We start from the raw sequence: 24,949 nt of genomic DNA on the forward strand, positions 1-24,949 counted from the left end.
GGGACCCTAAAGTTGCAACCACTGCCAAGTTGACCTGCTGTGAGGAAAAAACGAGTTAGTACATTTCAAACATGAAAAAGGTCATTTTAAAATTAACATGAAAAACCAAAATTCCAAAAGTATAATACACAAAAAAATGCTTACCACAGAAGGAAATTGTATCGAGCTGCTCACCCTCCTCCCGCCATGTGGTGCAACAGATGTCCCTTTCTCCAAAAATGTACTCAATGGGACCGTAATGTTGCAACCACTGCCAAGTTGACCTGCTGTGAGGAAAAAACGAGTTAGTACATTTCAAACATGAAAAAGGTCATTTTAAAATCAACATGAAAAACCAAAATTCCAAAAGTATAAAACACAAAAAAATGCTTACCAAGGTAGAAATTGTATCGAGCTGCTCACCCTCCTCCTGCCCTGTGGTGCAACAGATGTCCCTTTCTCCAAAAATGTACTCAATGGGACCCTAAAGTTGCAACCTCTGCCAAGTTGACCTGCTGTGAGGAAAAAACGAGTTAGTACATTTCAAACATGAAAAAGGTCATTTTAAAATCAACATGAAAAACCAAAATTCCAAAAGTATAAAACAAAGGAAGAAATTGTATCGAGCTGCTCACCCTCCTCCCGCCCTGTGGTGCAACAGATGTCCCTTTCTCCAAAAATGTACTCAATGGGACCGTAATGTTGCAACCACTGCCAAGTTGACCTGCTGTGAGGAAAAAACGAGTTAGTACATTTCAAACATGAAAAAGGTCATTTTAAAATCAACATGAAAAACCAAAATTCCAAAAGTATAACACACAAAAAAATGCTTACCATGGAAGAAATTGTATCGAGCTGCTCACCCTCCTCCCGCCCTGCGGTGCAACAGATGTCCCTTTCTCCAAAAATGTACTCAATGGGACCTTAATGTTGCAACCACTGCCAAGTTGACCTGCTGTGAGGAAAAAACGAGTTAGTACATTTCAAACATGAAAAAGGTCATTTTAAAATCAACATGAAAACCCAAAATTCCAAAAGTATAAAACACAAAAAAATGCTTACCAAGGAAGAAATTGTATCGAGCTGCTCACCCTCCTCACGCCCTGTGGTGCAACAGATGTCCCTTTCTCCAAAAATGTACTCAATGGGACCGTAATGTTGCAACCGCTGGCAAGTTGACCTGCTGTGAGGAGAAAACGAGTTAGTACATTTCAAACATGAAAAAGGTCATTTTAAAATCAACATGAAAAACCAAAATTCCAAAAGTATAAAACACAAAAAAATGCTTACCAAGGAAGAAATTGTATCGAGCTGCTCACCCTCCTCACGCCCGGTGGTGCAACAGATGTCCCTTTCTCCAAAAATGTACTCAATGGGACCGTAATGTTGCAACCGCTGGCAAGTTGACCTGTTGTGAGGAGAAAACGAGTTAGTACATTTCAAACATGAAAAAGGTCATTTTAAAATCAACATGAAAAACCAAAATTCCAAAAGTATAAAACACAAAAAAATGCTTACCAAGAAAGAAATTGTATCGAGCTGCTCACCCTCCTCACGCCCTGTGGTGCAACAGATGTCCCTTTCTCCAAAAATGTACTCAATGGGACCGTAATGTTGCAACCGCTGGCAAGTTGACCTGCTGTGAGGAGAAAACGAGTTAGTACATTTCAAACATGAAAAAGGTCATTTTAAAATCAACATGAAAAACCAAAATTCCAAAAGTATAAAACACAAAAAAATGCTTACCAAGGAAGAAATTGTATCGAGCTGCTCACCCTCCTCACGCCCTGTGGTGCAACAGATGTCCCTTTCTCCAAAAATGTACTCAATGGGACCGTAATGTTGCAACCGCTGGCAAGTTGACCTGCTGTGAGGAGAAAACGAGTTAGTACATTTCAAACATGAAAAAGGTCATTTTAAAATCAACATGAAAAACCAAAATTCCAAAAGTATAAAACACAAAAAAATGCTTACCAAGGAAGAAATTGTATCGAGCTGCTCACCCTCCTCACGCCCTGTGGTGCAACAGATGTCCCTTTCTCCAAAAATGTACTCAATGGGACCGTAATGTTGCAACCGCTGGCAAGTTGACCTGCTGTGAGGAGAAAACGAGTTAGTACATTTCAAACATGAAAAAGGTCATTTTAAAATCAACATGAAAAACCAAAATTCCAAAAGTATAAAACACAAAAAAATGCTTACCAAGGTAGAAATTGTATCGAGCTGCTCACCCTCCTCCTGCCCTGTGGTGCAACAGATGTCCCTTTCTCCAAAAATGTACTCAATGGGACCCTAAAGTTGCAACCTCTGCCAAGTTGACCTGCTGTGAGGAAAAAACGAGTTAGTACATTTCAAACATGAAAAAGGTCATTTTAAAATCAACATGAAAAACCAAAATTCCAAAAGTATAAAACAAAGGAAGAAATTGTATCGAGCTGCTCACCCTCCTCCCGCCCTGTGGTGCAACAGATGTCCCTTTCTCCAAAAATGTACTCAATGGGACCGTAATGTTGCAACCACTGCCAAGTTGACCTGCTGTGAGGAAAAAACGAGTTAGTACATTTCAAACATGAAAAAGGTCATTTTAAAATCAACATGAAAAACCAAAATTCCAAAATTATAACACACAAAAAAATGCTTACCAAGGAAGAAATTGTATCGAGCTGCTCACCCTCCTCCCGCCCTGCGGTGCAACAGATGTCCCTTTCTCCAAAAATGTACTCAATGGGACCTTAATGTTGCAACCACTGCCATGTTGACCTGCTGTGAGGAAAAAACGAGTTCGTACATTTCAAACATGAAAAAGGTCATTTTAAAATCAACATGAAAACCCAAAATTCCAAAAGTATAAAACACAAAAAAATGCTTACCAAGGAAGAAATTGTATCGAGCTGCTCACCCTCCTCACGCCCTGTGGTGCAACAGATGTCCCTTTCTCCAAAAATGTACTCAATGGGACCGTAATGTTGCAACCACTGCCAAGTTGACCTGCTATGAGGAAAAAACGAGTTAGTACATTTCAAACATGGAAAAGGTCATTTTAAAATCAACATGAAAAACCAAAATTCCAAAAGTACAAAACACAAAAAAATGCTAACCACAGAAAGAAATTGTATCGAGCTGCTCACTCACCTCCCGCCCTGTGGTGCAACAGATGTCCCTTTCTCCAAAAATGTACTCAATGGGACCGTAATGTTGCAACCACTGCCAAGTTGACCTGCTGTGAGGAAAAAACGAGTTAGTACATTTCAAACATGAAAAAGGTCATTTTAAAATCAACATGAAAAACCAAAATTCCAAAAGTATAAAACACAAAAAAATGCTTACCAAGGAAGAAATTGTATCGAGCTGCTCACCCTCCTCCCGCACTGTGGTGCAACAGATGTCCCTTACTCCAAAAATGTACTCAATGGGACCGTAATGTTGCAACCACTGCCAAGTTGACCTGCTGTGAGGAAAAAACGAGTTAGTACATTTCAAACATGAAAAAGGTCATTTTAAAATCAACATGAAAAACCGAAAATCCAAAAGTAAAAAACACAAGAAAATGCTTACCACAGAAAGAAATTGTATCGAGCTGCTCATCCTCCTCCCGCCCTGTGGTGCAACAGATGTCCCTTTCTCCAAAAATGTACTCAATGGGACCGTAATGTTCCAACCACTGCCAAGTTGACCTGCTGTGAGGAAAAAACGAGTTAGTACATTTCAAACATGAAAAAGGTCATTTTAAAATCAACATGAAAAACCAAAATTCCAAAAGTATAAAACACAAAAAAATGCTTACCAAGAAAGAACTTGTATCGAGCTGCTCACCCTCCTCCAACCCTGAGGTGCAACTGATGTCCCTTTCTCCAAAAATGTACTCAATGAGACCCTAAAGTTGCAACCACTGCCAAGTTCACCTGCTGTGAGGAAAAAACGAGTTAGTACATTTCAAACATGAAAAAGGTCATTTTAAAATCAACATGAAAAACCAAAATTCCAAAAGTATAAAACAAAGGAAGAAATTGTATCGAGCTGCTCACCCTCCTCCCGCCCTGCGGTGCAACAGATGTCCCTTTGTCCAAAAATGTACTCAATGGGACCTTAATGTTGCAACCACTGCCAAGTTGACCTGCTGTGAGGAAAAAACGAGTTAGTACATTTCAAACATGAAAAAGGTCAATTTAAAATCAACATGAAAACCCAAAATTCCAAAAGTATAAAACACAAAAAAATGCTTACCAAGGAAGAAATTGTATCGAGCTGCTCACCCTCCTCACGCCGTGTGGTGCAACAGATGTCCCTTTCTCCAAAAATGTACTCAATGGGACCGTAATGTTGCAACCACTGCCAAGTTGACCTGCTATGAGGAAAAAACGAGTTAGTACATTTCAAACATGAAAAAGGTCATTTTAAAATCAACATGAAAAACCAAAATTCTAAAAGTAAAAAACACAACAAAATGCTTACCAAGAAAGAAATTGTATCTAGCTGCTCACCCTCCTCCCGCCCTGTGGTGCAACAGATGTCCCTTTCTCCAAAAATATACTCAATGGGACCCTAAAGTTGCAACCTCTGCCAAGTTGACCTGCTGTGAGGAAAAAACGAGTTAGTACATTTCAAACATGAAAAAGGTCATTTTAAAATCAACATGAAAAACCAAAATTCCAAAATTATAACACACAAAAAAATGCTTACCAAGGAAGAAATTGTATCGAGCTGCTCACCCTCCTCCCGCCCTGCGGTGCAACAGATGTCCCTTTCTCCAAAAATGTACTCAATGGGACCTTAATGTTGCAACCACTGCCATGTTGACCTGCTGTGAGGAAAAAACGAGTTAGTACATTTCAAACATGAAAAAGGTCATTTTAAAATCAACATGAAAACCCAAAATTCCAAAAGTATAAAACACAAAAAAATGCTTACCAAGGAAGAAATTGTATCGAGCTGCTCACCCTCCTCACGCCCTGTGGTGCAACAGATGTCCCTTTCTCCAAAAATGTACTCAATGGGACCGTAATGTTGCAACCACTGCCAAGTTGACCTGCTATGAGGAAAAAACGAGTTAGTACATTTCAAACATGGAAAAGGTCATTTTAAAATCAACATGAAAAACCAAAATTCCAAAAGTACAAAACACAAAAAAATGCTAACCACAGAAAGAAATTGTATCGAGCTGCTCACTCACCTCCCGCCCTGTGGTGCAACACATGTCCCTTTCTCCAAAAATGTACTCAATGGGACCGTAATGTTGCAACCACTGCCAAGTTGACCTGCTGTGAGGAAAAAACGAGTTAGTACATTTCAAACATGAAAAAGGTCATTTTAAAATCAACATGAAAAACCAAAATTCCAAAAGTATAAAACACAAAAAAATGCTTACCAAGGAAGAAATTGTATCGAGCTGCTCACCCTCCTCCCGCACTGTGGTGCAACAGATGTCCCTTACTCCAAAAATGTACTCAATGGGACCGTAATGTTGCAACCACTGCCAAGTTGACCTGCTGTGAGGAAAAAACGAGTTAGTACATTTCAAACATGAAAAAGGTCATTTTAAAATCAACATGAAAAACCGAAAATCCAAAAGTAAAAAACACAAGAAAATGCTTACCACAGAAAGAAATTGTATCGAGCTGCTCATCCTCCTCCCGCCCTGTGGTGCAACAGATGTCCCTTTCTCCAAAAATGTACTCAATGGGACCGTAATGTTCCAACCACTGCCAAGTTGACCTGCTGTGAGGAAAAAACGAGTTAGTACATTTCAAACATGAAAAAGGTCATTTTAAAATCAACATGAAAAACCAAAATTCCAAAAGTATAAAACACAAAAAAATGCTTACCAAGAAAGAACTTGTATCGAGCTGCTCACCCTCCTCCAACCCTGAGGTGCAACTGATGTCCCTTTCTCCAAAAATGTACTCAATGAGACCCTAAAGTTGCAACCACTGCCAAGTTCACCTGCTGTGAGGAAAAAACGAGTTAGTACATTTCAAACATGAAAAAGGTCATTTTAAAATCAACATGAAAAACCAAAATTCCAAAAGTATAAAACAAAGGAAGAAATTGTATCGAGCTGCTCACCCTCCTCCCGCCCTGTGGTGCAACAGATGTCCCTTTCTCCAAAAATGTACTCAATGGGACCGTAATGTTGCAACCACTGCCAAGTTGACCTGCTGTGAGGAAAAAACGAGTTAGTACATTTCAAACATGAAAAAGGTCATTTTAAAATCAACATAAAAAACCAAAATTCCAAAAGTATAACACACAAAAAAATGCTTACCAAGGAAGAAATTGTATCGAGCTGCTCACCCTCCTCCCGCCCTGCGGTGCAACAGATGTCCCTTTGTCCAAAAATGTACTCAATGGGACCTTAATGTTGCAACCACTGCCAAGTTGACCTGCTGTGAGGAAAAAACGAGTTAGTACATTTCAAACATGAAAAAGGTCAATTTAAAATCAACATGAAAACCCAAAATTCCAAAAGTATAAAACACAAAAAAATGCTTACCAAGGAAGAAATTGTATCGAGCTGCTCACCCTCCTCACGCCGTGTGGTGCAACAGATGTCCCTTTCTCCAAAAATGTACTCAATGGGACCGTAATGTTGCAACCACTGCCAAGTTGACCTGCTATGAGGAAAAAACGAGTTAGTACATTTCAAACATGAAAAAGGTCATTTTAAAATCAACATGAAAAACCAAAATTCTAAAAGTAAAAAACACAACAAAATGCTTACCAAGAAAGAAATTGTATCTAGCTGCTCACCCTCCTCCCTCACTGTGGTGCAACAGATGTCCCTTTCTCCAAAAATATACTCAATGGGACCCTAAAGTTGCAACCTCTGCCAAGTTGACCTGCTGTGAGGAAAAACGAGTTAGTACATTTCAAACATGAAAAAGGTCATTTTAAAATCAACATGAAAAACCAAAACTCCGAAAGTATAAAACACAAAAAAATTCTTACCACAGAAAGAAATTGTCTCGAGCTCGGCACCCTCCTCCCGCCCGGTGTTGCAACAGATGTACCTTTCTCCAAAAATGTACTCAAAAGGACCGTAATGTTGCAACCACTGCCAAGTTGACCTGCTGTGAGGAAAAAACGAGTTAGTACATTTCAAACATGAAAATAGTCATTTTAAAATCAACATGAAAAACCAAAATTCCAAAAGTATAAAACACAAAAAAATGCTTACCAAAAAGAAATTGTATCGAGCTGCTCACCCTCCTCCCGCCCTGTGGTGCAACAGATGTCCCTTTCTCCAAAAATGTACTCAATGGGACCGTAATGTTGCAACCACTGCCAAGTTGACCTGCTGTGAGGAAAAAACGAGTTAGTACATTTCAAACATGAAAAAGGTCATTTTAAAATCAACATGAAAAACCAAAATTCCAAAAGTATAAAACACAAAAAAATGCTTACCAAGGAAGAAATTGTATCGAGCTGCTCACCCTCCTCCCGCACTGTGGTGCAACAGATGTCCCTTACTCCAAAAATGTACTCAATGGGACCGTAATGTTGCAACCACTGCCAAGTTGACCTGCTGTGAGGAAAAAACGAGTTAGTACATTTCAAACATGAAAAAGGTCATTTTAAAATCAACATGAAAAACCGAAAATCCAAAAGTAAAAAACACAAGAAAATGCTTACCACAGAAAGAAATTGTATCGAGCTGCTCATCCTCCTCCCGCCCTGTGGTGCAACAGATGTCCCTTTCTCCAAAAATGTACTCAATGGGACCGTAATGTTCCAACCACTGCCAAGTTGACCTGCTGTGAGGAAAAAACGAGTTAGTACATTTCAAACATGAAAAAGGTCATTTTAAAATCAACATGAAAAACCAAAATTCCAAAAGTATAAAACACAAAAAAATGCTTACCAAGAAAGAACTTGTATCGAGCTGCTCACCCTCCTCCAACCCTGAGGTGCAACTGATGTCCCTTTCTCCAAAAATGTACTCAATGAGACCCTAAAGTTGCAACCACTGCCAAGTTCACCTGCTGTGAGGAAAAAACGAGTTAGTACATTTCAAACATGAAAAAGGTCATTTTAAAATCAACATGAAAAACCAAAATTCCAAAAGTATAAAACAAAGGAAGAAATTGTATCGAGCTGCTCACCCTCCTCCCGCCCTGCGGTGCAACAGATGTCCCTTTGTCCAAAAATGTACTCAATGGGACCTTAATGTTGCAACCACTGCCAAGTTGACATGCTGTGAGGAAAAAACGAGTTAGTACATTTCAAACATGAAAAAGGTCAATTTAAAATCAACATGAAAACCCAAAATTCCAAAAGTATAAAACACAAAAAAATGCTTACCAAGGAAGAAATTGTATCGAGCTGCTCACCCTCCTCACGCCGTGTGGTGCAACAGATGTCCCTTTCTCCAAAAATGTACTCAATGGGACCGTAATGTTGCAACCACTGCCAAGTTGACCTGCTATGAGGAAAAAACGAGTTAGTACATTTCAAACATGAAAAAGGTCATTTTAAAATCAACATGAAAAACAAAAATTCTAAAAGTAAAAAACACAACAAAATGCTTACCAAGAAAGAAATTGTATCTAGCTGCTCACCCTCCTCCCGCCCTGTGGTGCAACAGATGTCCCTTTCTCCAAAAATATACTCAATGGGACCCTAAAGTTGCAACCTCTGCCAAGTTGACCTGCTGTGAGGAAAAAACGAGTTAGTACATTTCAAACATGAAAAAGGTCATTTTAAAATCAACATGAAAAACCAAAATTCCAAAATTATAACACACAAAAAAATGCTTACCAAGGAAGAAATTGTATCGAGCTGCTCACCCTCCTCCCGCCCTGCGGTGCAACAGATGTCCCTTTCTCCAAAAATGTACTCAATGGGACCTTAATGTTGCAACCACTGCCATGTTGACCTGCTGTGAGGAAAAAACGAGTTAGTACATTTCAAACATGAAAAAGGTCATTTTAAAATCAACATGAAAACCCAAAATTCCAAAAGTATAAAACACAAAAAAATGCTTACCAAGGAAGAAATTGTATCGAGCTGCTCACCCTCCTCACGCCCTGTGGTGCAACAGATGTCCCTTTCTCCAAAAATGTACTCAATGGGACCGTAATGTTGCAACCACTGCCAAGTTGACCTGCTATGAGGAAAAAACGAGTTAGTACATTTCAAACATGGAAAAGGTCATTTTAAAATCAACATGAAAAACCAAAATTCCAAAAGTACAAAACACAAAAAAATGCTAACCACAGAAAGAAATTGTATCGAGCTGCTCACTCACCTCCCGCCCTGTGGTGCAACAGATGTCCCTTTCTCCAAAAATGTACTCAATGGGACCGTAATGTTGCAACCACTGCCAAGTTGACCTGCTGTGAGGAAAAAACGAGTTAGTACATTTCAAACATGAAAAAGGTCATTTTAAAATCAACATGAAAAACCAAAATTCCAAAAGTATAAAACACAAAAAAATGCTTACCAAGGAAGAAATTGTATCGAGCTGCTCACCCTCCTCCCGCACTGTGGTGCAACAGATGTCCCTTACTCCAAAAATGTACTCAATGGGACCGTAATGTTGCAACCACTGCCAAGTTGACCTGCTGTGAGGAAAAAACGAGTTAGTACATTTCAAACATGAAAAAGGTCATTTTAAAATCAACATGAAAAACCGAAAATCCAAAAGTAAAAAACACAAGAAAATGCTTACCACAGAAAGAAATTGTATCGAGCTGCTCATCCTCCTCCCGCCCTGTGGTGCAACAGATGTCCCTTTCTCCAAAAATGTACTCAATGGGACCGTAATGTTCCAACCACTGCCAAGTTGACCTGCTGTGAGGAAAAAACGAGTTAGTACATTTCAAACATGAAAAAGGTCATTTTAAAATCAACATGAAAAACCAAAATTCCAAAAGTATAAAACACAAAAAAATGCTTACCAAGAAAGAACTTGTATCGAGCTGCTCACCCTCCTCCAACCCTGAGGTGCAACTGATGTCCCTTTCTCCAAAAATGTACTCAATGAGACCCTAAAGTTGCAACCACTGCCAAGTTCACCTGCTGTGAGGAAAAAACGAGTTAGTACATTTCAAACATGAAAAAGGTCATTTTAAAATCAACATGAAAAACCAAAATTCCAAAAGTATAAAACAAAGGAAGAAATTGTATCGAGCTGCTCACCCTCCTCCCGCCCTGTGGTGCAACAGATGTCCCTTTCTCCAAAAATGTACTCAATGGGACCGTAATGTTGCAACCACTGCCAAGTTGACCTGCTGTGAGGAAAAAACGAGTTAGTACATTTCAAACATGAAAAAGGTCATTTTAAAATCAACATAAAAAACCAAAATTCCAAAAGTATAACACACAAAAAAATGCTTACCAAGGAAGAAATTGTATCGAGCTGCTCACCCTCCTCCCGCCCTGCGGTGCAACAGATGTCCCTTTGTCCAAAAATGTACTCAATGGGACCTTAATGTTGCAACCACTGCCAAGTTGACCTGCTGTGAGGAAAAAACGAGTTAGTACATTTCAAACATGAAAAAGGTCAATTTAAAATCAACATGAAAACCCAAAATTCCAAAAGTATAAAACACAAAAAAATGCTTACCAAGGAAGAAATTGTATCGAGCTGCTCACCCTCCTCACGCCGTGTGGTGCAACAGATGTCCCTTTCTCCAAAAATGTACTCAATGGGACCGTAATGTTGCAACCACTGCCAAGTTGACCTGCTATGAGGAAAAAACGAGTTAGTACATTTCAAACATGAAAAAGGTCATTTTAAAATCAACATGAAAAACCAAAATTCTAAAAGTAAAAAACACAACAAAATGCTTACCAAGAAAGAAATTGTATCTAGCTGCTCACCCTCCTCCCGCATTGTGGTGCAACAGATGTCCCTTTCTCCAAAAATATACTCAATGGGACCCTAAAGTTGCAACCTCTGCCAAGTTGACCTGCTGTGAGGAAAAACGAGTTAGTACATTTCAAACATGAAAAAGGTCATTTTAAAATCAACATGAAAAACCAAAACTCCGAAAGTATAAAACACAAAAAAATTCTTACCACAGAAAGAAATTGTCTCGAGCTCGGCACCCTCCTCCCGCCCGGTGTTGCAACAGATGTACCTTTCTCCAAAAATGTACTCAAAAGGACCGTAATGTTGCAACCACTGCCAAGTTGACCTGCTGTGAGGAAAAAACGAGTTAGTACATTTCAAACATGAAAATAGTCATTTTAAAATCAACATGAAAAACCAAAATTCCAAAAGTATAAAACACAAAAAAATGCTTACCAAAAAGAAATTGTATCGAGCTGCTCACCCTCCTCCCGCCCTGTGGTGCAACAGATGTCCCTTTCTCCAAAAATGTACTCAATGGGACCGTAATGTTCCAACCACTGCCAAGTTGACCTGCTGTGAGGAAAAAACGAGTTAGTACATTTCAAACATGAAAAAGGTCATTTTAAAATCAACATGAAAAACCAAAATTCCAAAAGATTGAAACACAAAAAATGCTTACCAAGGAAGAAATTGTATGAGTTCCGCACCCTCCTCCCGCCCTGTGGTGCAACAGATGTCCCTTTCTCCAAAAATGTACTCAATGGGACCGTAATGTTGCAACCACTGCCAAATTGACCTGGTGTGAGGAAAAAAACGAGTTAGTACATTTCAAACATGAAAAACGTCATTTTAAAATCAACATGAAAAACCGAAATTCCAATAGTATAAAACACAAGAAAATGCTTACCAAGGAAGAAATTGTATCGAGCTGCTCACCTTCCCTCCGCCCTGTGGTGCAACAGATGTCCCTTTCTCCAAAAATGTACTCAATGGGACCATAATGTTGCAACCACTGCCAAGTTGACCTGCTGTGAGGAAAAAACGAGTTAGTACATTTCAAACATGAAAAAGGACATTTTAACATCAACATGAAAAACCAAAATTCCAAAAGTATAAAACACAAAAAAATGCTTACCACAGAAAGAAATTGTATCGAGCTGCGCACCCTCCTCCCGCCCTGTGGTACAAGAGATGTCCCTTTCTCCAAAAATGTACTCAAACGGAACCTAATGTTGCAACCACTGCCAAGTTGACCTGCTATGAGGAAAAAACGAGTTAGTACATTTCAAACATGAAAAAGGTCATTTTAAAATCAACATGAAAAACCAAATTTCCAAAAGTACAAAACACAAAAAAATGCTAACCACAGAAAGAAATTGAATCGAGCTGCTCACTCACCTCCCGCCGTGTGGTGCAACAGATGTCCCTTTCTCCAAAAATGTACTCAATGGGACCATAATGTTGCAACCACTGCCAAGTTGACCTGCTGTGAGGAAAAAACGAGTTAGTACATTTCAAACATGAAAAAGGTCATTTTAAAATCAACATGAAAAACCAAAATTCCAAAAGTATAAAACACAAAAAAATGCTTACCAAGGAAGAAATTGTATCGAGCTGCTCACCCTCCTCCCGCCCTGTGGTGCAACAGATGTCCCTTTCTCCAAAAATGTACTCAATGGGACCGTAATGTTCCAACCACTGCCAAGTTGACCTGCTGTGAGGAAAAAACGAGTTAGTACATTTCAAACATGAAAAAGGTCATTTTAAAATCAACATGAAAAACCAAAATTCCAAAAGTATAAAACACAAAAAAAATATTTACCAAGGAAGAACTTGTATCGAGCTGCTCACCCTCCTCTAACCCTGTGGTGCAACTGATGTCCCTTTCTCCAAAAATGTACTCAATGAGACCCTAAAGTTGCAACCACTGCCAAGTTGACCTGCTGTGAGGAAAAAACGAGTTAGTACATTTCAAACATGAAAAAGGTCATTTTAAAATCAACATGAAAAACCAAAATTCCAAAAGTATAAAACAAAGGAGGAAATTGTATCGAGCTGCTCACCCTCCTCCCGCCCTGTGGTGCAACAGATGTCCCTTTCTCCAAAAATGTACTCAATGGGACCGTAATGTTGCAACCACTGCCAAGTTGACCTGCTGTGAGGAAAAAACGAGTTAGTACATTTCAAACATGAAAAAGGTCATTTTAAAATCAACATGAAAAACCAAAATTCCAAAAGTATAAAACACAAAAAAATGCTTACCAAGGAAGAAATTGTATCGAGCTGCTCACCCTCCTCCCGCCCTGTGGTGCAACAGATGTCCCTTACTCCAAAAATGTACTCAATGGGATCCTAATGTTGCAACCACTGCCAAGTTGACCTGCTGTGAGGAAAAAACGAGTTAGTACAATTCAAACATGAAAAAGGTCATTTTAAAATCAACATGAAAAACCGAAAATCCAAAAGTATAAAACACAAGAAAATGCTTACCACAGAAAGAAATTGTATCGAGCTGCTCATCCTCCTCCCGCCCTGTGGTGCAACAGATGTCCCTTTCTCCAAAAATGTACTCAATGGGACCGTAATGTTCCAACCACTGCCAAGTTGACCTGCTGTGAGGAAAAAACGAGTTAGTACATTTCAAACATGAAAAAGGTCATTTTAAAATCAACATGAAAAACCAAAATTCCAAAAGTATAAAACACAAAAAAAATATTTACCAAGGAAGAACTTGTATCGAGCTGCTCACCCTCCTCTAACCCTGTGGTGCAACTGATGTCCCTTTCTCCAAAAATGTACTCAATGAGACCCTAAAGTTGCAACCACTGCCAAGTTGACCTGCTGTGAGGAAAAAACGAGTTAGTACATTTCAAACATGAAAAAGGTCATTTTAAAATCAACATGAAAAACCAAAATTCCAAAAGTATAAAACAAAGGAGGAAATTGTATCGAGCTGCTCACCCTCCTCCCGCCCTGTGGTGCAACAGATGTCCCTTTCTCCAAAAATGTACTCAATGGGACCGTAATGTTGCAACCACTGCCAAGTTGACCTGCTGTGAGGAAAAAACGAGTTAGTACATTTCAAACATGAAAAACGTCATTTTAAAATCAACATGAAAAACCGAAATTCCAAAAGTATAAAACACAAGAAAATGCTTACCACAGAAAGAAATTGTATCGAGCTGCTCATCCTCCTCCCGCCCTGTGGTGCAACAGATGTCCCTTTCTCCAAAAATGTACTCAATGGGACCGTAATGTTGCATCCACTGCCTAGTTGACCTGCTGTGAGGAAAAAACGAGTTAGTACATTTCAAACATGAAAAAGGTCATTTTAAAATCAACATGAAAAACCAAAATTCCAAAAGTATAAAACACAAAAAAATGCTTACCAAGGAAGAAATTGTATCGAGCTGCTCACCCTCCTCCCGCCCTGTGGTGCAAAGATGTCCCTTTCTCCAAAAATGTACTCAATGGGACCGTAATGTTACAACCACTGCCAAGTTGACCTGCTGTGAGGAAAAAACGAGTTGGAACATTTCAAACAAGAAAAAGGTCATTTTAAAATCAACATGAAAAACCAAAATTCCAAAAGTATAAAACACAAAAAAATGCTTACCAAGGAAGAAATTGTATCGAGCTGCTCACCCTCCTCACGCCCTGTGGTGCAACAGATGTCCCTTTCTCCAAAAATGTACTCAATGGGACCCTAAAGTTGCAACCTCTGCCAAGTTGACCTGCTGTGAGGAAGAAACGAGTTAGTACATTTCAAACATGAAAAAGGTCATTTTAAAATCAACATGAAAAACCAAAATTCCAAAAGTATAAAACACAAAAAAATGCTTACCACAGAAAAAAATTGTTTCAGCTCCGCACCCTCTTCCCGCCCTGTGGTGCAACAGATGTCCCTTTCTCCAAAAATGTACTCAATGGGACCGTAATGTTGCAACCACTGCCAAGTTGACCTGCTGTGAGGAAAAAACGAGTTAGTACATTTCAAACATGAAAAAGGTCATTTTGAAATCAACATGAAAAACCAAAATTCTAAAAGTAAAAAACACAACAAAATGCTTACCAAGAAAGAAATTGTATCTAGCTGCTCACCCTCCTCCCGCCCTGTGGTGCAACAGATGTCCCTTTCTCCAAAAATATACTCAATGGGACCCTAAAGTTGCAACCTCTGCCAAGTTGACCTGCTGTGAGGAAAAACGAGTTAGTACATTTCAAACATGAAAAAGGTCATTTTAAAATCAAGATGAAAAACCAAAACTCCGAAAGTATAAAACACAAAAAAATTCTTACCACAGAAAGAAATTGTCTCGAGCTCGGCACCCTCCTCCCGCCCGGTGTTGCAACAGATGTACCTTTCTCCAAAAATATACTCAATGGGACCGTAATGTTGCAACCACTGCCAAGTTGACCTGCTATGATGAAAAAACGAGTTAGTACATTTCAAACATGAAAAAGGTCATTTTAAAATCAACATGAAAAACCGAAAATCCAAAAGTATAAAACACAAGAAAATGCTTACCACAGAAAGAAATTGTATCGAGCTGCTCATCCTTCTCCCGCCCTGTGGTGCAACAGATGTCCCTTTCTCCAAAAATGTACTCAATGGGACCGTAATGTTGCATCCACTGCCTAGTTGACCTGCTGTGAGGAAAAAACGAGTTAGTACATTTCAAGCATGAAAAAGGTCATTTTAAAATCAACATGAAAAACCAAAATTCCAAAAGTATAAAACACAAAAAAATGCTTACCACAGAAAAAAATTGTTTCAGCTCCGCACCCTCTTCCCGCCCTGTGGTGCAACAGATGTCCCTTTCTCCAAAAATGTACTCAATGGGACCGTAATGTTGCAACCACTGCCAAGTTGACCTGCTGTGAGGAAAAAACGAGTTAGTTCATTTCAAACATGAAAAAGGTCATTTTAAAATCAACATGAAAAACCAAAATTCTAAAAGTAAAAAACACAACAAAATGCTTACCAAGAAAGAAATTGTATCTAGCTGCTCACCCTCCTCCCGCCCTGTGGTGCAACAGATGTCCCTTTCTCCAAAAATATACTCAATGGGACCCTAAAGTTGCAACCTCTGCCAAGTTGACCTGCTGTGAGGAAAAACGAGTTAGTACATTTCAAACATGAAAAACGTCATTTTAAAACCAACAAGAAAAACCAAAATTCCAATAGTATAAAACACAAGAAAATGCTTACCAAGGAAGAAATTGTATCGAGTTGCTCACCCTCCCTCCGCCCTGTGGTGCAACAGATGTCCCTTTCTCCAAAAATGTACTCAATGGGACCGTAATGTTGCAACCACTGCCAAGTTGACCTGCTGTGAGGAAAAAACGAGTTAGTAAATTTCAAACATGAAAAAGGTCATTTTAAAATCAACATGAAAAACCAAAATTCCAAAAGAATAAAACATAAAAAAATGCTTACCAAGGAAGAAATTGTATCAGTTCCGCACCCTCCTCCCGCCCTGTGGTGCAACAGATGTCCCTTTCTCCAAAAATGTACTCAATGGGACCGTAATGTTGCAACCACTGCCAAGTTGACCTGCTGTGAGGAAAAAACGAGTTAGTACATTTCAAACATGAAAAAGGTCATTTTAAAATCGACATGAAAAACCACAATTCCAAAAGTAAAAAACACAAAAAAATGCTTACCAAGAAAGAAATTGTATCGAGCTGCTCACCCTCCTCCACCCTGTGGGGCAACAGATGTCCCTCTCTCCAAAAATGTACTCAATGGGACCGTAATGTTGCAACCACTGCCAAGTTGACCTGCTGTGAGGAAAAAACGAGTTAGTACATTTCAAACATGAAAAAGGTCATTTTAAAAACAACATGAAAAACCAAAATTCCAGAAGTATAAAACACAAAAAAATGCTTACCACAGAAAGAAATTGTATCGAGCTGCTCACCCTCCTCCCGCCCTGTGGTGCAACAGATGTCCCTTTCTCCAAAAATGTACTCAATGGGACCGTAATGTTGCAACCACTGCCAAGTTGACCTGCTGTGAGGAAGAAACGAGTTAGTACATTTCAAACATGAAAAAGGTCATTTTAAAATCAACATGAAAAACCAAAACTCCAAAAGTAATAAACACAAAAAAATGCTTACCAAGAAAGAAATTGTATCGAGCTGCTCACCCTCCTCCCGCCCTGTGGTGCAACAGATGTCCCTCTCTCCAAACATGTACTCAATGGGACCGTAATGTTGCAACCACTGCCAAATTGACCTGCTGTGAGGAAAAAACGAGTTAGTACAATTCAAACATGAAAAAGGTCATTTTAAAATCAACATGAAAAACCAAAATTCCAAAAGTATAAAACACAAAAAAATGCTTACCAAGGAAGAAATTGTATCGAGCTGCTCACCCTCCTCCCGCCCTGTGGTGCAACAGATGTCCCTTTCTCCCAAAATGTACTCAATGGGACCGTAATGTTGCAACCACTGCCAAGTTGACCTGCTGTGAGGAAAAAACGAGTTAGTACATTTCAAACATGAAAAAGGTCATTTTAAAATCAACATGAAAAACCAAAATTCCAAAAGTATAAAACACAAAGAAATGCTTACCAAAGAAAGAAATTGTATCGAGCTGCTCACCCTCCTCCCGCCCTGTGGTGCAACAGATGTCCCTTTCTCCAAAAAATGTACTCAATGGGACCGTAATGTTGCAACCACTGCCAAGTTGACCTGCTGTGAGGAAAAAACGAGTTAGTACATTTCAAACATGAAAAAGGTCATTTTAAAATTAACATGAAAAACCAAAATTCCAAAAGTATAAAACACAAGAAAATGCTTACCACAGAAAGAAATTGTATCGAGCTGCTCACCCTCCTCCCGCCCTGTGGTGCAACAGATGTCCCTCTCTCCAAAAATGTACTCAATGGGACCGTAATGTTGCAACCACTGCCAAGTTGACCTGCTGTGAGGAAAAAACGAGTTAGTACATTTCAAACATGAAAAAGGTCATTTTAAAATCAACATGAAAAAAAATTCCAAAAGTATAAAACACAAAAAAATGCTTACCAAGAAAGACATTATATCGAGCTGCTCACCCTCCTCCCGCCCTGTGGTGCAACAGATGTCCCTCTCTCCAAAAATGTACTCAATGGGACCTTAATGTTGCAACCACTGCCAAGTTGACCTGCTGTGAGGAAAAAACGAGTTAGTACATTTCAAACATGAAAAAGGTCATTTTAACATCAACATGAAAAACCAAAATTCCAAAAGTATAAAACACAAAATAATGCGTACCACAGAAAGAAATTGTATGGAGCTGCTCACCCTCCTCCCGCCCTGTGGTGCAACAGATGTCCCTGTCTCCAAAAATGTACTCAACGGGACCTTAATGTTGCAACCACTGCCAAGTTGACCTGCTGTGAGGAAAAAACGAGTTAGCACATTTCAACCATGGAAAAGGTCATTTTAAAATCAACATGAAAAACCAAAATTCCAAAAGTATAAAAGACAAAAAAATGCTTACCACAGAAAGAAATTGTATCGAGCTGCTCACCCTCCTCCCGAACTGTGGTGCAACAGATGTCCCTTGCTCCAAAAATGTACTCAACGGGACCGTAATGTTGCAACCACTGCCAAGTTGACCTGCTGTGAGGAAAAAACGAGTTAGTACATTTCAAACATGAAAAAGGTCATTTTAAAATCAAAATGAAAAACCGAAAATCCAAAAGTATAAAACACAAGAAAATGCTTACCACAGAACGAAATTGTATCGAGCTGCACATCCATCTCCCGCCCTGTGGTGCAACAGATGTCCCTTTCTCCAAAAATGTACTCAATGGGACCGTAATGTTGCAACCACTGCCAAGTTGACCTGCTGTGAGGAAAAAACGAGTTAGTACATTTCAAACATGAAAAACGTCATTTTAAAATCAACATGAAAAACCAAAATTCCAATAGTATAAAACACAAGAAAATGCTTACCAAGGAAGAAATTGTATCGAGCTGCTCACCCTCCCTCCGCCCTGTGGTGCAACAGATGTCCCTTTCTCCAAAAATGTACTTAATGGGACCGTAATGTTGCAACCACTGCCAAGTTGACCTGCTGTGAGGAAAAAACGAGTTAGTAAATTTCAAACATGAAAAAGGTCATTTTAAAATCAACATGAAAAACCAAAATTCCAAAAGAATAAAACACAAAAAAATGCTTACCAAGGAAGAAATTGTATCAGTTCCGCACCCTCCTCCCGCCCTGTGGTGCAACAGATGTCCCTTTCTCCAAAAATGTACTCAATGGGACCATAATGTTGCAACCACTGCCAAGTTGACCTGCTGTGAGGAAAAAACGAGTTAGTACATTTCAAACATGAAAAAGGTCATTTTAAAATCGACATGAAAAACCACAAATCCAAAAGTAAAAAACACAAAAAAATGCTTACCAAGAAAGAAATTGTATCGAGCTGCTCACCCTCCTCCCCCCCTGTGGGGCAACAGATGTCCCTCTCTCCAAAAATGTACTCAATGGGACCGTAATGTTGCAACCACTGCCAAGTTGACCTGCTGTGAGGAAAAAACGAGTTAGTACATTTCAAACATGAAAAAGGTCATTTTAAAAACAACATGAAAAACCAAAATTCCAAAAGTATAAAACACAAAAAAATGCTTACCACAGAAAGAAATTGTATCGAGCTGCTCACCCTCCTCCCGCCCTGTGGTGCAACAGATGTCCCTTTCTCCAAAAATGTACTCAATGGGACCGTAATGTTGCAACCACTGCCAAGTTGACCTGCTGTGAGGAAGAAATGAGTTAGTACATTTCAAACATGAAAAAGGTCATTTTAAAATCAACATGAAAAACCAAAACTCCAAAAGTAATAAACACAAAAAAATGCTTACCAAGAAAGAAATTGTATCGAGCTGCTCACCCTCCTCCCGCCCTGTGGTGCAACAGATGTCCCTCTCTCCAAACATGTACTCAATGGGACCGTAATGTTGCAACCACTGCCAAATTGACCTGCTGTGAGGAAAAAACGAGTTAGTACATTTCAAACATGAAAAAGGTCATTTTAAAATCAACATGAAAAACCAAAATTCCAAAAGTATAAAACACAAAAAAATGCTTACCAAGGAAGAAATTGTATCGAGTTGCTCACCCTCCTCCCGCCCTGTGGTGGAACAGATGTCCCTTTCTCCCAAAATGTACTCAATGGGACCGTAATGTTGCAACCACTGCCAAGTTGACCTGCTGTGAGGAAAAAACGAGTTAGTACATTTCAAACATGAAAAAGGTCATTTTAAAATCAACATGAAAAACCAAAATTCCAAAAGTATAAAACACAAAGAAATGCTTACCAAAGAAAGAAATTGTATCGAGCTGCTCACCCTCCTCCCGCCCTGTGGTGCAACGGATGTCCCTTTCTCCAAAAAATGTACTCAATGGGACCGTAATGTTGCAACCACTGCCAAGTTGACCTGCTGTGAGGAAAAAACGAGTTAGTACATTTCAAACATGAAAAAGGTCATTTTAAAATTAACATGAAAAACCAAAATTCCAAAAGTATAAAACACAAAAAAATGCTTACCACAGAAAGAAATTGTATCGAGCTGCTCTCCCTCCTCCCGCCATGTGGTGCAACAGATGTCCCTGTCTCCAAAATGTACTCAACGGGACCTTAATGTTGCAACCACTGCCAAATTGACCTGCTGTGAGGAAAAAACGAGTTAGCACATTTCAACCATGGAAAAGGTCATTTTAAAATCAACATGAAAAACCAAAATTCCAAAAGTATAAAAGACAAAAAAATGCTTACCACAGAAAGAAATTGTATCGAGCTGCTCACCCTCCTCCCGCCCTGTGGTGCAACAGATGTCCCTTTCTCCAAAAATGTACTCAATGGGACCGTAATGTTGCAACCGCTGGCAATTTGACCTGCTGTGAGTAGAAAACGAGTTAGTACATTTCAAACATGAAAAAGGTCATTTTAAAATCAACATGAAAAACCAAAATTCCAAAAGTATAAAACACAAAAAAATGCTTACCAAGAAAGAAATTGTATCGAGCTGCTCACCCTCCTCCCGCCCTGTGGTGCAACAGATGTCCCTCTCTCCAAAAATGTACTCAATGGGAACCTAATGTTGCAACCACTGCCAAGTTGACCTGCTGTGAGGAAAAAACGAGTTAGTACATTTCAAACATGAAAAAGGTCATTTTAACATCAACATGAAAAACCAAAATTCCAAAAGTATAAAACAGAAAAAAATGCTTACCACAGAAAGAAATTGTATCGAGCTGCTCTCCCTCCTCCCGCCATGTGGTGCAACAGATGTCCCTGTCTCCAAAAATGTACTCAACGGGACCTTAATGTTGCAACCACTGCCAAGTTGACCTGCTGTGAGGAAAAAACGAGTTAGCACATTTCAACCATGGAAAAGGTCATTTTAAAATCAACATGAAAAACCAAAATTCCAAAAGTATAAAAGACAAAAAAATGCTTACCACAGAAAGAAATTGTATCGAGCTGCTCACCCTCCTCCCGCCCTGTGGTGCAACAGATGTCCCTTTCTCCAAAAATGTACTCAATGGGACCGTAATGTTGCAACCGCTGGCAATTTGACCTGCTGTGAGTAGAAAACGAGTTAGTACATTTCAAACATGAAAAAGGTCATTTTAAAATCAACATGAAAAACCAAAATTCCAAAAGTATAAAACACAAAAAAATGCTTACCAAGAAAGAAATTGTATCGAGCTGCTCACCCTCCTCCCGCCCTGTGGTGCAACAGATGTCCCTCTCTCCAAAAATGTACTCAATGGGAACCTAATGTTGCAACCACTGCCAAGTTGACCTGCTGTGAGGAAAAAACGAGTTAGTACATTTCAAACATGAAAAAGGTCATTTTAACATCAACATGAAAAACCAAAATTCCAAAAGTATAAAACACAAAATAATGCGTACCACAGAAAGAAATTGTATGGAGCTGCTCACCCTCCTCCCGCCCTGTGGTGCAACAGATGTCCCTGTCTCCAAAAATGTACTCAACGGGACCTTAATGTTGCAACCACTGCTAAGTTGACCTGCTGTGAGGAAAAAACGAGTTAGCACATTTCAACCATGGAAAAGGTCATTTTAAAATCAACATGAAAAACCAAAATTCCAAAAGTATAAAAGACAAAAAAATGCTTACCACAGAAAGAAATTGTATCGAGCTGCTCACCCTCCTCCCGAACTGTGGTGCAACAGATGTCCCTTGCTCCAAAAATGTACTCAACGGGACCGTAATGTTGCAACCACTGCCAAGTTGACCTGCTGTGAGGAAAAAACGAGTTAGTACATTTCAAACATGAAAAAGGTCATTTTAAAATCAACATGAAAAACCGAAAATCCAAAAGTATCAAACACAAGAAAATGCTTACCACAGAAAGAAATTGTATCAAGCTGCTCATCCTTCTCCCGCCCTGTGGTGCAACAGATGTCCCTCTCTCCAAAAATGTACTCAATGGGACCGTAATGTTGCATCCACTGCCTAGTTGACCTGCTGTGAGGAAAAAACGAGTTAGTACATTTCAAGCATGAAAAAGGTCATTTTAAAATCAACATGAAAAACCAAAATTCCAAAAGTATAAAACACAAAAAAATGCTTACCACAGAAAAAAATTGTTTCAGCTCCGCACCCTCTTCCCTCCCTGTGGTGCAACAGATGTCCCTTTCTCCAAAAATGTACTCAATGGGACCGTAATGTTGCAACCACTGCCAAGTTGACCTGCTGTGAGGAAAAAACGAGTTAGTACATTTCAAACATGAATAAGGTCATTTTAAAATCAACATGAAAAACCAAAATTCTAAAAGTAAAAAACACAACAAAATGCTTACCAAGAAAGAAATTGTATCTAGCTGCTCACCCTCCTCCCGCCCTGTGGTGCAACAGATGTCCCTTTCCCCAAAAATATACTCAATGGGACCCTAAAGTTGCAACCTCTGCCAAGTTGACCTGCTGTGAGGAAAAACGAGTTAGTACATTTCAAACATGAAAAACGTCATTTTAAAATCAACATGAAAAACCAAAATTGCAATAGTATAAAACACAAGAAAATGCTTACCAAGGAAGAAATTGTATCGAGCTGCTCACCCTCCCTCCGCCCTGTGGTGCAACAGATGTCCCTTTCTCCAAAAATGTACTCAATGGGACCGTAATGTTGCAACCACTGCCAAGTTGACCTGCTGTGAGGAAGAAACGAGTTAGTACATTTCAAACATGAAAAAGGTCATTTTAAAATCAACATGAAAAACCAAAACTCCAAAAGTAATAAACACAAAAAAATGCTTACCAAGAAAGAAATTGTATCGAGCTGCTCACCCTACTCCCGCCCTGTGGTGCAACAGATGTCCCTCTCTCCAAACATGTACTCAATGGGACCGTAATGTTGCAACCACTGCCAAATTGACCTGCTGTGAGGAAAAAACGAGTTAGTACATTTCAAACATGAAAAAGGTCATTTTAAAATCAACATGAAAAACCAAAATTCCAAAAGTATAAAACACAAAAAAATGCTTACCAAGGAAGAAATTGTATCGAGCTGCTCACCCTCCTCCCGCCCTGTGGTGCAACAGATGTCCGTTTCTCCCAAAATGTACTCAATGGGACCGTAATGTTGCAACCACTGCCAAGTTGACCTGCTGTGAGGAAAAAACGAGTTAGTACATTTCAAACATGAAAAAGGTCATTTTAAAATCAACATGAAAAACCAAAATTCCAAAAGTATAAAACACAAAGAAATGCTTACCAAAGAAAGAAATTGTATCGAGCTGCTCACCCTCCTCCCGCCCTGTGGTGCAACAGATGTCCCTTTCTCCAAAAAATGTACTCAATGGGACCGTAATGTTGCAACCACTGCCAAGTTGACCTGCTGTGAGGAAAAAACGAGTTAGTACATTTCAAACATGAAAAAGGTCATTTTAAAATTAACATGAAAAACCAAAATTAAAAAAGTATAAAACACAAAAAAATGCTTACCACAGAAAGAAATTGTATCGAGCTGCTCTCCCTCCTCCCGCCATGTGGTGCAACAGATGTCCCTTTCTCCAAAAATGTACTCAATGGGACCGTAATGTTGCAACCGCTGGCAATTTGACCTGCTGTGAGTAGAAAACGAGTTAGTACATTTCAAACATGAAAAAGGTCATTTTAAAATCAACATGAAAAACCAAAATTCCAAAAGTATAAAACACAAAAAAATGCTTACCAAGAAAGAAATTGTATCGAGCTGCTCACCCTCCTCCCGCCCTGTGGTGCAACAGATGTCCCTCTCTCCAAAAATGTACTCAATGGGAACCTAATGTTGCAACCACTGCCAAGTTGACCTGCTGTGAGGAAAAAACGAGTTAGTACATTTCAAACATGAAAAAGGTCATTTTAAAATCAACATGAAAAAAAATTCCAAAAGTATAAAACACAAAAAAATGCTTACCAAGAAAGACATTATATCGAGCTGCTCACCCTCCTCCCGCCCTGTGGTGCAACAGATGTCCCTCTCTCCAAAAATGTACTCAATGGGACCTTAATGTTGCAACCACTGCCAAGTTGACCTGCTGTGAGGAAAAAACGAGTTAGTACATTTCAAACATGAAAAAGGTCATTTTAACATCAACATGAAAAACCAAAATTCCAAAAGTATAAAACACAAAATAATGCGTACCACAGAAAGAAATTGTATGGAGCTGCTCACCCTCCTCCCGCCCTGTGGTGCAACAGATGTCCCTGTCTCCAAAAATGTACTCAACGGGACCCTAATGTTGCAACCACTGCCAAGTTGACCTGCTGTGAGGAAAAAACGAGTTAGTAGACTTCAAATATGAAAAAGTTCATTTTAAAATCAACATAAAAAAACAAAATTCCAAAAGTATAAAACATAAAAAAATGCTTACCACAGAAAGAAATTGTATCGAGTTGCTCACCCTCCTCCCGCCCTGTGGTGCAACAGATTTACCTTTCTCCAAAAATGTACTCAATGGGAACCTAATGTTGCAACCACTGCCAAATTGACCTGCTGTGAGGAAAAAACGAGTTAGTACATTTCAAACATGAAAAAGGTCATTTTAAAATCAACATGAAAAACCAAAATTCCAAAAGTATAAAACACAAAAAAATGCTTACCAAGGAAGAAATTGTATCGAGCTGCTCACCCTCCTCCCGCCCTGTGGTGCAACAGATGTC

Source organism: Schistocerca nitens, chromosome 10 (assembly GCF_023898315.1).
Source record: "Schistocerca nitens isolate TAMUIC-IGC-003100 chromosome 10, iqSchNite1.1, whole genome shotgun sequence".
Taxonomy (NCBI): Eukaryota; Metazoa; Arthropoda; class Insecta; order Orthoptera; family Acrididae; genus Schistocerca; species Schistocerca nitens.